Source organism: Petaurus breviceps, unplaced genomic scaffold (assembly GCF_028583685.1).
Source record: "Petaurus breviceps papuanus isolate PSGF00001 unplaced genomic scaffold, PetGlider_PUasm1.0 551, whole genome shotgun sequence".
Taxonomy (NCBI): domain Eukaryota; kingdom Metazoa; phylum Chordata; class Mammalia; order Diprotodontia; family Petauridae; genus Petaurus; species Petaurus breviceps.
The window spans coordinates 16,572,529-16,585,629 of NW_027186372.1; the positions used below are offsets into that span (position 1 = coordinate 16,572,529).

General features: G+C 36.5%; 1 long non-coding RNA gene across 5 annotated transcripts in view; it reads left to right on the forward strand.

The window, feature by feature from the left end:
- Positions 1 to 13,101, forward strand: part of LOC138172687 (uncharacterized) — a 122,940-nt gene that overhangs the window by 52,909 nt on the left and 56,930 nt on the right. The window contains exon 3 of one of the 5 annotated variants that reach the window (XR_011171222.1): positions 3,367 to 6,159. The exons of the other annotated variants lie outside the window; for them this stretch is intronic. This is a non-coding gene — a long non-coding RNA (uncharacterized lncRNA). Of the gene's footprint in view, positions 1 to 3,366; positions 6,160 to 13,101 lie in introns of those variants that run through there. 5 annotated transcript variants of the gene reach the window in all.

The following is a 13,101-nucleotide window of genomic DNA, read 5'->3' on the forward strand; positions in this document are numbered from 1 at the left end:
ACACATTTCCATGTATGTATTTTTGTGTATATGTGTGTTTGTGTGTGTGTGTGTATGTATGACATGGTAGTTAGGTAGCACAGTGGACAGAGTATTTGCTCTGTAGTCAGGAGGACCTGAGTTCAATCTGGTTTCAGATACTTAATGACTTGTGACCCTGAACAAGTCACTTTACCCTATTTACTTCAGTTCTTCATCTGTAAAATGAGCTAGAGAAGGAAAAGCCAAACCATTCCGGTATCTTTGCCAAGAAAATCCCAAATGGGGTTTTATATATATATATATATATATATATAGTATTTTTGTATGTCCTGTCTCCCCCAGTATAAGTTTTTTAGGGTAGCGACTGTTTAGATGATAGGATCAGCGATTTAAACCTGTAAGAAGCCCTAGAAGTCATTGAGTCTAATCTCTACTTTTTATGTGTAGAGAAACTAAGGCCCAAAGAGGTTAAGTGACTTGCCCATGATCATGCAGTAAGTACTTGAATCAAGATTCCAGTTCAGATATTTCTGAATACAATTATAGAACCTTTCCATTTAGGCTTTTCTTTTTTTTTTTTCTTTGTGTCACCAGATACAAGGATATAATAGGGATTATAGGTATTATATACATATATGTGTATATATATATATACACACACACACACACACAGAGTTTATAATTTATTGACAGATATAACTAGTTAGAAATATAGGAAGGGATAAATTGTATATTATTTGTTGTAATCCCTTGAGTGATTCAATGAGAATCTACAGTAGGCTAGTGGTAGAACTAAAGGGAAAGGTGATGTTCTAGTATGTGTTTAAAAGAATGCATTGACCAGAATTAGTAAGAGATTCAAGATAAAGGTGAAGATGAGAAGTCAATAATGATTCTCGGAGTCCGCACACTGATGAATGTTAGAATGGTCACTGGGAAGATGAGGAAGATTTGGGTGGGGAGGAAATCATAGACTTGTAGAGAAAGATGATGGTATTGGCTCTGAACACGCTGAATTTAGTATGAACATCTAAGTGGAAATATCCCAGAGGTAATAGTAGAAAAGCATCATTTGAGGCAAGAGAGTTGAAAGAATATGAAGCAGAGTTCTCTAGGTTAGTGTCATTTCATCTGCCCATGCATGTTCCATAAGACTGAGAATTTATGTCATAGATTACAAGAACGAAAGAATATTCTCATCAGTTTTTTGATTGCTAAGAAACATAGAGCTAAGTTTCAGATATTTTTTATTCAGTCTAATCTTTAAACTCTGTGGGAATTTAGGCTACTGACCAAAAACTCAGGGAAATTTATGATTTGAGAATTGTATTCATTCACAGAGTCCATACAAATGAATTGCTGGGATTTTTTTGTTCCTAAATGGTTTATCAAGCTTGGGAAAAATATTGAGCATAAATGCTATACCTTAGATGGCAATATACTATACCAAACTAATCATAGATATTTATAGCCTATATAAACTCTGTTTGCCCATCCATGGAAAGCATTTAATAAAGCTAGTTCATCTGGAAAGGAAGTTAAATTAAATAATCCACAATGAATGTGATGCATATTCACAAAAAAATATGTTTTTCATATTGAGCTAACAAAAAAAGAAGTTAGGTCATAGTGAAGACAGACAGCATAGAAGACTTTGGTCTTACTTTGTAAGTGAGACATGACTAATCATTACACTCTTTTCTGCAACCCATTTCTTTTTAAAGATTTTTACCAATTTTGATTAAATTCTATTGATACACTTTATTTCCATTATGCAAAACACAGATTGAATAAACCTTATTTCAGTTCATGTAATAGGGACAGACACTGGACTGTGTTTTCACTGTTCAGGCAACTCATGCAGGTTGATACATTCTATCTAACAAAATAGAGTTGCCTAGATCAGTGAGTAGTTAAGTGATTCAGTCAAGATCACACAGCCAATATGTGATTGAGGAAAAACTTGAAACTAGGTCTTTTTGGATTAACGAACAGTTCTTTCTCTACTAACTATCTTCTGACTTTTGACCCAAAGCTCTTTCCATTGTACAATGGATATTTTTCCTTCATCTTCCTTTTTTTTTGCTCCCTCATCTCCTTCTTCTTCAAGCAGCTAGCTAGTAGAGATAGTACTAGAACCAATGAGATTTAAAGAGCACAGTAATGCCCAAGTTTCTCCTACATAATTTCTCCTTGACATTACTTTCTTTATCTAGACCAGGATTTCTTTAAAAGTTTTCTCCTTGTGACCCCTTCAGAACTTCTTAAACCATGGGTCACAATCAATATCATAAGATTAATAGTTGATATGTATAATGGCCTTGAACTTTTGCCAAAATGATTTACAAAGTGTTTTTTATAGGGGTCTGACTATGGTAGTGCCAGTACTCAGTTTACAGATAGGTGAATTATTTGCGATTGTGACTTCATCTTATGGACAATGTACCTCCTGTGGGATATATTTTACTGAAAGTGTTTGTTCAGACGACTATGAGAATAACTGAGGGATTAACTACCCCTTTGCAGGAGAAATGAATTGATTGCCATCTACAATTGAGGGATAGACTATGGAAAGAAGTTGTCCTTTTTATAAGGATAGTTTTATAAGAGAATTTTCCTTCCTTGAGGACTCTGCCCTCTATACATTTTTATGGGTTTTTTTTAGACATCAAGAGAGAAAAGAGGTTTGTGATGGTGGTGTCCTCATGCCTATTACATCTTTTGAATCCTTAAGGACCTTCATGAGGCAGAATCATACAATAAGATGCATGTACTCAAAGAGTATGAAAAAGACCATGCAGTGCCTTTCAGAACCCAGAGTTCTGAGACTAAATTTCTTAGACTAAGAGAAAACAGTGTGTAGGACATTTGTATGGCAATAGAGTTTCTAGAGAGTGATGAAATAGTTTTACTTGTTTTCAATCCATGTAAGCCTTGGAAGAATTTCCTGGAAAAAGTAGTCTTGACTAGAAAAGTCATCTAGTTGGAGAAGAGATATTTTGAAGGCAGGCCCAACATCAAGGGTTTATTTGTGAGTAGCATAAGATTTGAAAGTTTGGAATCTGGCTTTCCATCAATAAAAAGGGAATTTCCTACTTGTAATGGTAATGTAATTTGAATTTGAAGATCCCTTTGTGTTAGCACTTAGTAACTGATCAAGCCTCTGTTGGGGAAACAGAAGGTATGAACTCCTGTCTCCTGTTGCTAATGTAACAGGAAGGGATTGGCTGAAACAGGAAGCTAATGCTGTGCATATAAGAAAAGTCAGAGGCACAGTCAGAATTTCTTGGGACCAGCATCTGGTGGCATAGAAGCTACAGAAAAGAGAATGAAGAACTGAGCCAGAATTTAATGAAAATTTGTGGTGGATCTTCTTCTGAATAGGATCCCAGGAGCCCAGATCCCAGAGCCCTGAGCCAGGAGCCCAGGTGACTGAGGAAACATGACTGGAATGCTGAGACTTTGTTTGCGGCTTGGTTGAACCTTGACTTCCCTGGAGCAGAAATTGTGAAGAATCTGACATGAACCAGACCCTGTGAACTTCAGTGTGGAGCAGGACCTACCCAGAGAGCTGGACAAGGAACTGGGAGCTGTCTGTTATTGAACCCAGGTGACAGTCTGGTGAATCCAGGTAGAATCTGGGACCATGGAAGGGGATCCAGGCAGTCTGAAAACAGGCCCCAAGTCAAGATGAAAAGACCTCTCCCTGGGTATTGGGTACTAAGTAAAGATGAAATTGTAGTTTACTAGTGACTTAGGGGTGGAGGATTTGTGTATGATATGTAGTAATTGATTGCTGAATAAGTGACTGAGTTAATCAAGACTTTGCCCTATGATTGGAAGACTTTGCTGAATAAGTAACTGATTGAGTTAACTTAAGACTTTTCCCCATGAGTGTAAGACTTTGACTATTGTACTTTGAGAAGTTGTAATATTGTGAATGTTGTACCTTGATTTCCTGTGAAAGTTGTGCTTTGATTTGTTATGTAATTAATAGAGTGTTCACTATACTGTATAATCAGAATCTTAAAAACTGTTCACAGTAGCATTCTCTGGAAAACTTCTGTGCATGGCATTGCACTACCATCAGGAGAGGGAAGAGGATTATTAATAAGTCATTGGTGCTAGGAAGGTAAATAACAAGGGACTAAATCAGGGAAGAAGGGACATTGACTTTGTTCTCTACTACTACTGAGAGTTGTTATGATGATGTGAATTTAATATGAGATAATATAGCCTCTACAATAGTCCCATGTGCTTTTCACTTCCACAGGTTCATGATCCCTTAGAGTTCATGATCCCTTAGACTGGATGTCTTATATGGGTCTGTAATAAGCAAAAGAAGAATTAAAGGGTCTATTGGAGGTGTTGCTAATCTAGTAGTCCCATCTCCCTTTCCATTTTGGAGGGATCTCAGATCACAAATTCTCTGGAACCTTGGGTCACATATTAGAATTTTTATAGACTATGGATTCATAGGAATTTTTTCAAGACTCTGGGGACCTGAAAAAACCCTCAAGTATAAAGCAGCTCAGTACAGTAAGATCACTTCTGCATAATTCCTACAAATAACAATATTATTGATGCGTCCACACCATGTGTACCTAGATGGATTTAGAGGTTATACTTAGCTCCAATATATAACTGCAAACTTCTTCTAGTTATATATCTATCATGGTACTTGCAATGGTTTGTACCAAATATTAAGAAGAAATATGGAAAAATCAAAACTATAAAAATTATTAATGATAAAGACAATAAGAATAAGAATATAAATGAAGATAAATTTCTCCTCCAAATGGGAAAGTATTTGAGTTCATTACAGCTAGGGGCAGTTAGGTGGTAGATAGAGTGCAAAGCCTGGAGTTGAGAAGACTCATCTTTCTGAGTTATCTGGCCTCAGATACTTCCTAGATGTGTGATGCTGGGCAAGTCATTTAACTTTGCCTCAGTTTCCCCATCTCCAAAATAAGCTAGTGAAGAAATGGTAAACAATTCTAGCATCTTTGCCAAGAAAAGCCAAAATGGGGTCATGAAAAACAACACAACAACAGTGTCAATAAATCCAAGCCAGGGGAAATAAAGAGGTTCCTCTGTAAGACAAGAGTACTGATTCTATGGGTATCATGGCAGAAAGGAATGTAGTTTCAGGGATTAGGTGGGTGGGTTCAATGTAGACAAAGTGTGATACAATTAATTCTCCCACTGATTCATTTTACCTTATAGCCAATTTATCTAGAACAAATCCATTTACCAAGTACTACTTGATTTGCACTGTCATCATCATTGTTGTTGTATAACAACAGAATATCTGAAAGATTCTCCAGAAAAACATTACCTTTAGTTTAAAGAACAAAGACTCCCAACCTCATTGAAGTAAATTTTCTCTCTTCCCATGGTTCCTTTCTTCTTCTCCCCTCTCTTTCTCTGTCTCTGCTCTCTCTTTCTGTCTCAGCCCTCATATTTTTCCTAGCTCTCCCCTTTTTCTTCTCCTTTCTCCTCACCCTTATTTCTAATCCTGGGAAGTAGGTAAGGAAATTATGGTTAACACCATCCCTGTTTCACAGAGAACAATGAGGCTTTGAACCGGTAAGTGACCTTCTGTGTCAAGAGAACTGACAGATGCCTGGAATCAATATGCATTTAACTTTCCCAACTCCAAATTCCCCAATTAAAACCCTACAACATGCTGCAGAATTTCCAAACTTTAGGGAACCAGGAGTACTTTGGGACATATGCTAAACTCTGAAATTCCTCTCTCTGAATACAACTTTCATCTCTTTATCTGTGACTCATACCTTCTAAATCTATTCTATGTCCTTTCTGTGACTGCCAGTCATGTCATCCCACCCTGTTTTTTTTTTCCAGTTCTGATCTTCTTCCTCTTCCTGCCTTTATAATCCTAAACCTAGATTGACTATACTGTGTCTTCTACCCTTGACTCTCTTTCTGTTTAGATCCATGGCTAAACCCCAGGCATGAGTAATGTTTATAAACCACTTTCATAGTTCCTACTTTGTGTGGCTGAATGCAGTGAAGCCAGTCATACCATCCCACTGATTGGATGGATTGTACAGTAACATCTAATATCCTAAACTGAACTAGGTCTGGAAATAGATAGACTGCTGGGCCTATAGTCAGGAGGATACGAGTCCTTATCTTGTAACAGACACTTACTAGCTGTGTGAACCTGGGCAGGACACTTAACTGTTTGCCTCAGTTTCTTCATCTGTAAGATGAACTGGACAATGAAATGGCAAATCACTCTGCTATCTTTGTGAAGAAGTCCAAATTGGGAACAAAAGGTCAGGCATTAGAGGCAGCTAGGTAGCGCAGTAAATAAGAGTGCCGGCCCCAGAGTTGATAGGACCCGGGATTGGTTCTGGCCTCAGATACTTAACACCCACACAAAAAAACTGGCCATGTAACCTTGGGCAAGTTACTTAACCCCAGTTGCTTTAAAAAAAAAAAGTTAGGCATTACTGAAAGGACTGAACAACAGTAACAACAACGGCAAACCACTTAGGTATATTTGTCGAGAAAATCCCAAGTGGGATCATGAATAGTTAGACATAACTGAATGAATAAACCACAACAACAATCTCACCATTCACCATTGGCCAAACCAAGGTTTAATTAACTTTTTAATCTTTCTCTGTAGTTATAAGTTACTCCCCAACAGCAGGTATTCTAAACATTTTTTTTCTTTTACTTTTTTTGGAGGGGGGAATGCAGGGCAATTGGGGTTAAGTGATTTGCCCAAGGTCACACAGCTAGTAGGTATTAAGTGTCTGAGGCCACATTTGAACTCAGGTCCCCCTGACTTCAGGGCTGGTGCTCTATTCACTGTTCCACCTAGCCACCCCTGTTCTAAACATTTTATTCTTCCCTCAGTTCTTTTAGGCCACCTCCCCCTCCCCCAACCCAAATGTCTTCTACATTAAAGGAAAAAGCTCACTCTTCTCTCCAAGTCTGTAACTCAGAACTGTTCCACATTGTCCTCCATTCTCTCTCTCTTTTTTTGCTCCATTGTCTAATGAAGAGGTAGTTCTTCTTGCAAAGGCCAATCTCTTCCATCTCCTCTTTGAGTTTAGCCTGTAGCATTGCTTTCCCATACTTTCATCTTACATATTTCCTTATCTTTTTTTTCTTTTTCCAACTGTCTTGCATATATTTTTCTTACAACCAACCCAGTCCTTTAAAAAAAATCCTTCATTTGTTCTTGCCATCACCTCAAGCTATTGTACTATATCTCTTCTTCTTTTCCTAAGGAAATTCCTAGAAATAACCATCTGCCATCACTGCTTCTGTTTTCTCACCTCTCATTCACTTCTCAGCCCCTTACAACCCAACAATAGTTTGTATTACCTCACTGAAGCTGATCTCCAGGGTTTCTAGTAATATGTTATCTACTAAATCCAATGCCCCTTTCTCAGTCCTTATGTAACTTGACCCCTCTACAACTCCTGTAAGTGTTGACCATTCTTTCTCTCTTTTCTCTTCTTTGGCTTTCAGGATATTGCTTTCTTTGCTCAGTCCTCAATTCAATTTGCTGGTTCAATATTCATCTTTCCATTAACACTGGTATTCCTCAAATCACTTTTCAGGGTCATCACATCTCTCATTAATCTTTTTTTCCTGGTGATCTCATTTCTCATGAGTTATAGTAGCATCACTGTTTAGGTGACTTTTAGATCTATATTTTTAGCTCTAATCTATTTTTTTTTTATCTCCAGAACCTCATTACCAAATGCTGATGAAATATCTACCCGATTATCTCATAGGCTTCTTTAGCTCAGCATATCCTAAATGGGGCATATTCCAAACTTTCATATTTCTATCAAGGTCAGAACAAAAGTATGGTCACTTTCCTCAATGTCTTGAAATTATCCTTGACTTTCTTTCTTTCAAGGTCTATATCCAATAAGTTGGCCACTCTTGTCAAATCTACCTCCATAGCCTCTTTCACATTCATCACTTTTTTATTGGACTGTGACAATAACTTCTTAATTTCTCGCCCAGTTTCAAATCTCTCCTGTATCTAAGAAAAACTCCTTAAAACATGTGAAATCAATCTTTCCAAACCACAGATATGGACAAATAATGACTCTCTACAAGACACTTTATTTGCTACCTAATACCTATATGATAAAGTACATACTCTTAAGTCTATCATTTTTAGGGCTCCACAATCTACTTTCCACCTACCTTTCCAGAATTTATTTTATATTACTTGCTGTTATACTCTCTTTATACCAGTCACATATTTACTCAATATTTGTCTCTCATCTCTGTGCCTTTGCATGGGATATCCTCCCTGCCAAGAAACATCTCCTTACCTTTGCCTTCAAGATTTCTTGCTCTCTTCAAAAAAAAAAAGTACAGCTCAGGGCAGCTAGGTGACATAGTGAATAGAGCACCGGCCTTGGAGTCGGGAGTACCCGAGTTCAAATCTGGCCTCAAACATTTGACACAATTACTAGCCGTGTGACTTTTGGGCAAATCACTTAACCCCAATTGCCCCCCAAAAAGCAAAAAAAAAAAGTATAGCTGTGTGGGATCTCATATATCAAGGCTTATCTGATTCCCCTAATTTTCAGCACTCTTTACCACAAATTAAGGGCAGGTAGTTGTTAAAATGGATAGAGTACTGGACCTGAAGTCAGGAAGGTCTGAATTCAAATCCATCCTCAGACATTTACTAGCTGTGTGACCCTGGCAAGTCACTTAACCCCTATTTGCTTCAGTTCATTATCTATAAAATGAAGACACACTGAAGGAGATGGCAAATCATGCCAGAATCTTACCAAGAAAACCCCATGAACAACGTCTGTGGTGTCACAGAGAGTTGGACATAACTGAACAACTAAACAATAACAACAAAACCTCAAATAATCTTGCTTTTACTTATCTCTTCATACATCATATTTGATAATAGGATGTGAACTCCTGGAAATTAGGGAATGTACACTTATATTTTTCCATCTGTAGGACCTATGAGAGTGCCTTGCCCACACTAGGAGCTTAACAAATAATTCTGAGGGAATTGATCTCAATACCTCTCATTATATTGGTCTCTTTTTTTGAAAAAAGAAATTTCAAATACTAAACTTTTATTTTCTTTTTTTTCTTCCCCCACTTTAATAAAATAACAAACTATTATAATAAATTTGCATGATTAACCAAAGTTATCACATTGATCAAGTCTACATTTCATTTCATTCTGCACATTTAGACTATCATCTCTCAGTCAGTAGATGGATAGCCTCCTTCATCAATTCTCTGGACTCATGTTTCTGGGTTGGTTCCAGATTGTCTAATTCTTTCCTCAAATGTGGTGACAGAACTGTACACAGTACAGCAGCTGTGTGCTAACTGGGGCAAAGTATAATAGGGCTATTACTTTTGTTCTCAAAAGTATACTACTCAATTCAGCCTTAGATAGCAATATGTTTTGTGACTCCCATCTCAAATTGTTGATTTATATATTTAGCTTACATTCCACTAATCCGCTGTCTCAGTCTTTCTCACAGAAATTATTTAACCACACCTATGTGGTATTTGTGAAGTAGGTTTTTAGAGCCATATTTCGGATTTTCATTTATCCCTATAAATTTCCTCATATTAAATGGGGTCCATCATTCTAACATCATGGCATCCTTTTGGATCAGGATTATAGTATCTAAAATGTTAGTTATCCCTCTAATCTTCATGTCACCTTCAAATTTGACAAGGATAGGATCATATGAATCCTTGATACAAACACTGAATAGCACTGAACACAGGGCAAATCTCTCAGATACTCCACTATGGCAACATACTCCTAGCTCATACCAATACCAGAATGACTATTATTTGGATATGACTTTTGGTCATTTCCAAAGCTACTCATGTGTATTGACATCTAGCCTATAACTCTTTATCTCCTTAGTCATAGCATGAGAGACTTTGTCAAACAGATTTAGCTTTATCAACATCTTGCTTAGAAGCAACGGTATGCTTTATGATCTGTAATATTTGTACAAGGGACATTGATCAGCTCTCGTATCCATTGAAGTATTGATATAACATGGAACAAATGTGAAATTTGTGATTGTGTCTTTTATTAGAAACTTTTGAATCTGCTAAATTGTGGCAACCTTTTTTCTTCATCTTCATCTTCAGTCATCTGACCATTTATTATTTAAACAAAGCCAGAATGCTGAGGCACACTGATTAACTGCCGAGAATATACATTCAAAGTCGATATAGGTGATGAGATAAGACCTAATACAAAACAATTTTTGTGCTCAGTAGGGAGAAAATGGTCAGAACATTAAACTTCCTTGAGGGGGAAGAACTTTCATTATTAGTTTTTATTCTTTACCCCAAATACTGCATAATACCAGCAAAACTTGCTTTATCTAAATGCATTATTTCTTTCCCCTCTCCATCTTCCAAATCTCTCTCCTTCTCCTGCTTATCTCTCCCTGTCTCTCTCTCTCTCTCTCTCATTCTATTTCTATTTAGCTTTCATTCAGGAGTAGGTGTCTTTTGCCTCTTTTTGATGCTGAAATTTCAGTTTTAGTTAGAACAGTCTGTTATACATCTTTTGATACATATTTTATTGCCATAAATATATTTTGAACTAGACAAGTAAGACTAGGGCAAAATTCTTTTGAGAAATTTTAAACCTTCCTAATGACTCCAAATATCTGCCTTTGAAACAAAGGTCCTCTTTATTCATACCTGAAGTTGCTAATGTGAACCAATTGTAACATTTAACAACAAAAGAACTATGAACAAATAACTAGAGTAAAGAATGACATTAGAGAAATATATGATCATAAATAAAATACAAAGAACTGATCATGTGGCAAGAATAAGAAATAACCAGTATTGGGGCAGCTAGGTGCAGTGAATAGAGCACCAGCCCTGGAGTCAGGAGAACCTGAGTTCAAATCTGGTCTCAGACACTTAACACTTACTAGCCATGTGACCTTGGGCAAGTCACTTAACCCCAATTGCCCTGCTCTCCCCCTTCCAAAAAAGCAAATAAATATTTAAGAAATAACCAGTATTCTATGTGTTCCATGAATATAATCATAATACTCATAGTGTCCAGAGTAATTGAGAAAAAACTTTAATGTTCTGGGTAGGTAACTGATATTGAATTTATGGGGGTGGGTGGGTTTGGGGCAATATTCACAGAGGATGAATCATCATGAAGAAATTATGATCTAGAACGCTATGAGAATCATCCTCATCTATGGAATCCAAAATACAATTGGTCAGTCAGTGTCAGAGAGGATAAAAGCATATCAATAGAATAATTTTAGATATAACCAAGTGACATTAGCATGACATAAAGATTCTTATGATTTAGCAATAATTTTATTTTTGCCTTTTTTGGGGGGGAGGGCAATTGGGGTTAAGTGACTTGGCCAAGGTCACACGGCTAGTAAGTGTGTCAAGTGTCTGAGGCTGGATTTGAACTCAGGTCCTCCTGACTCCAGAGCTGGTGCTCTATTCACTGTGCCACCTATCCACCCCTTAATATAGCAATTATTAATTACTTCCTTATGTTCTTTAATCTTAATGAAATCATCTTCCAAGTAGAGGAATTTGGATTCCTTAGTAAATAATGGAGAGGTGTCTCACCTATGCCTCCATCTATATTTTCCCATAGAAGCATAGAATTTCATAGTTACAAGGGGACACAAAAGCCATCTAGTTTCTTTCTCTATATTCTTCCACTTAGTGTTACTGGGATCCTTGCTTTTCCTATCATATAACTCCTGATCTCCAGACCATTTTTCCTGGCTCTCTCTCATGCCTGGAACTCTCTCCCTTCTCTTTTCTCCCTGCTGGCTTCCCTCAAGTCTTAGCTAAATACTTTGCATGAAGGTTTTCTCACTCCTTAATCCTCAGTTTCTTCTCTCTGAGATAATACTCTATTCATCCTGTATGTACCTTGTTTACAAATCAATGTTTGAGTGTTGTCTCTTCACTTCAACTGTAAGCACCTCCAGGCCAGGTGGGGTTTTTCTTTGTATGTTTGTTTTGTTTCAGTTTTGCATTTCTTTTCATTCTGAGTTTAGCGTAGGCCTGACACATGGCAGACATTTAATAAATGCGTGTTGGCTTGGTTTGACAAGTCAAAACTGTACTTCAAAAAGAATGATCTACATATAACATATCTGACAAGTAAAAGAAAAAGGGAGGCCACATTCTTCAGCAAATAGTAAATCCCAGTTATTAGCTCTTAGACTATTTTGTCCTAGTTTTTAAAAAGAATAGATGAAATCATGCAGGTAGATGTGTAAGTGTTGCTACCGTATGTCTCAACAAAAGTTTCCTAAAAAAAAAAGGAAGGCTCTATAAATGGCTGATGGACCAGCTCATGGTTTATTCACTGAAGTGACATTTTTCTTTAATGAAACTCACCATTTTTAACTATGGGGGCATGAAGTTTGTTAACCTAATGAAGACACTTAAAATACTTACATTCACATTAATAGCTGTAGACATAAACAATAACCGAAACTACCTCAAGTGTTTCTACAATCATTATAGGGGTCATATGGATTCAGGAAAGATTAGTACATGATGATATAAATATAGTTTTGCTGATAAATTAACAATCTATTTTTCTTAAAATTGGCAGAAAAAAACTTTTTCTCCACAAATGTTGGTAGAGTTGATTAATACACATATATAACATATATGTATGTGTGTATACACATATATAACATATATGTATGTGTGTATACACATATATATATACATGTATTTATGCATAGATATATAATTATTTTCTCAAAGAACTTGGGGATTTAAGATAATCTTATCTTAATTCTGTGTGGTAGTATCACTTTGGAGAAACTTAGTTTTCTCTCAAATAACCTCTCAACTTGTCATGGCCCTAAAGCAACATCCTATGTAAAACAAAGGCTAAATTATGAAATGCTAATAAAAGACAAAGTTTAAAACAAGGTAAAGTGAATGTCCTATGAATAGAATTCCTGTATTCTGTATATCTAATGAAAATTATTTGCAAGTATTCTCTCAGACAATGGAAGGAATTAAAATTGTTTTACTTTTCCCTTAAATTTGAATTTATATTAAGTTGCTATTAGT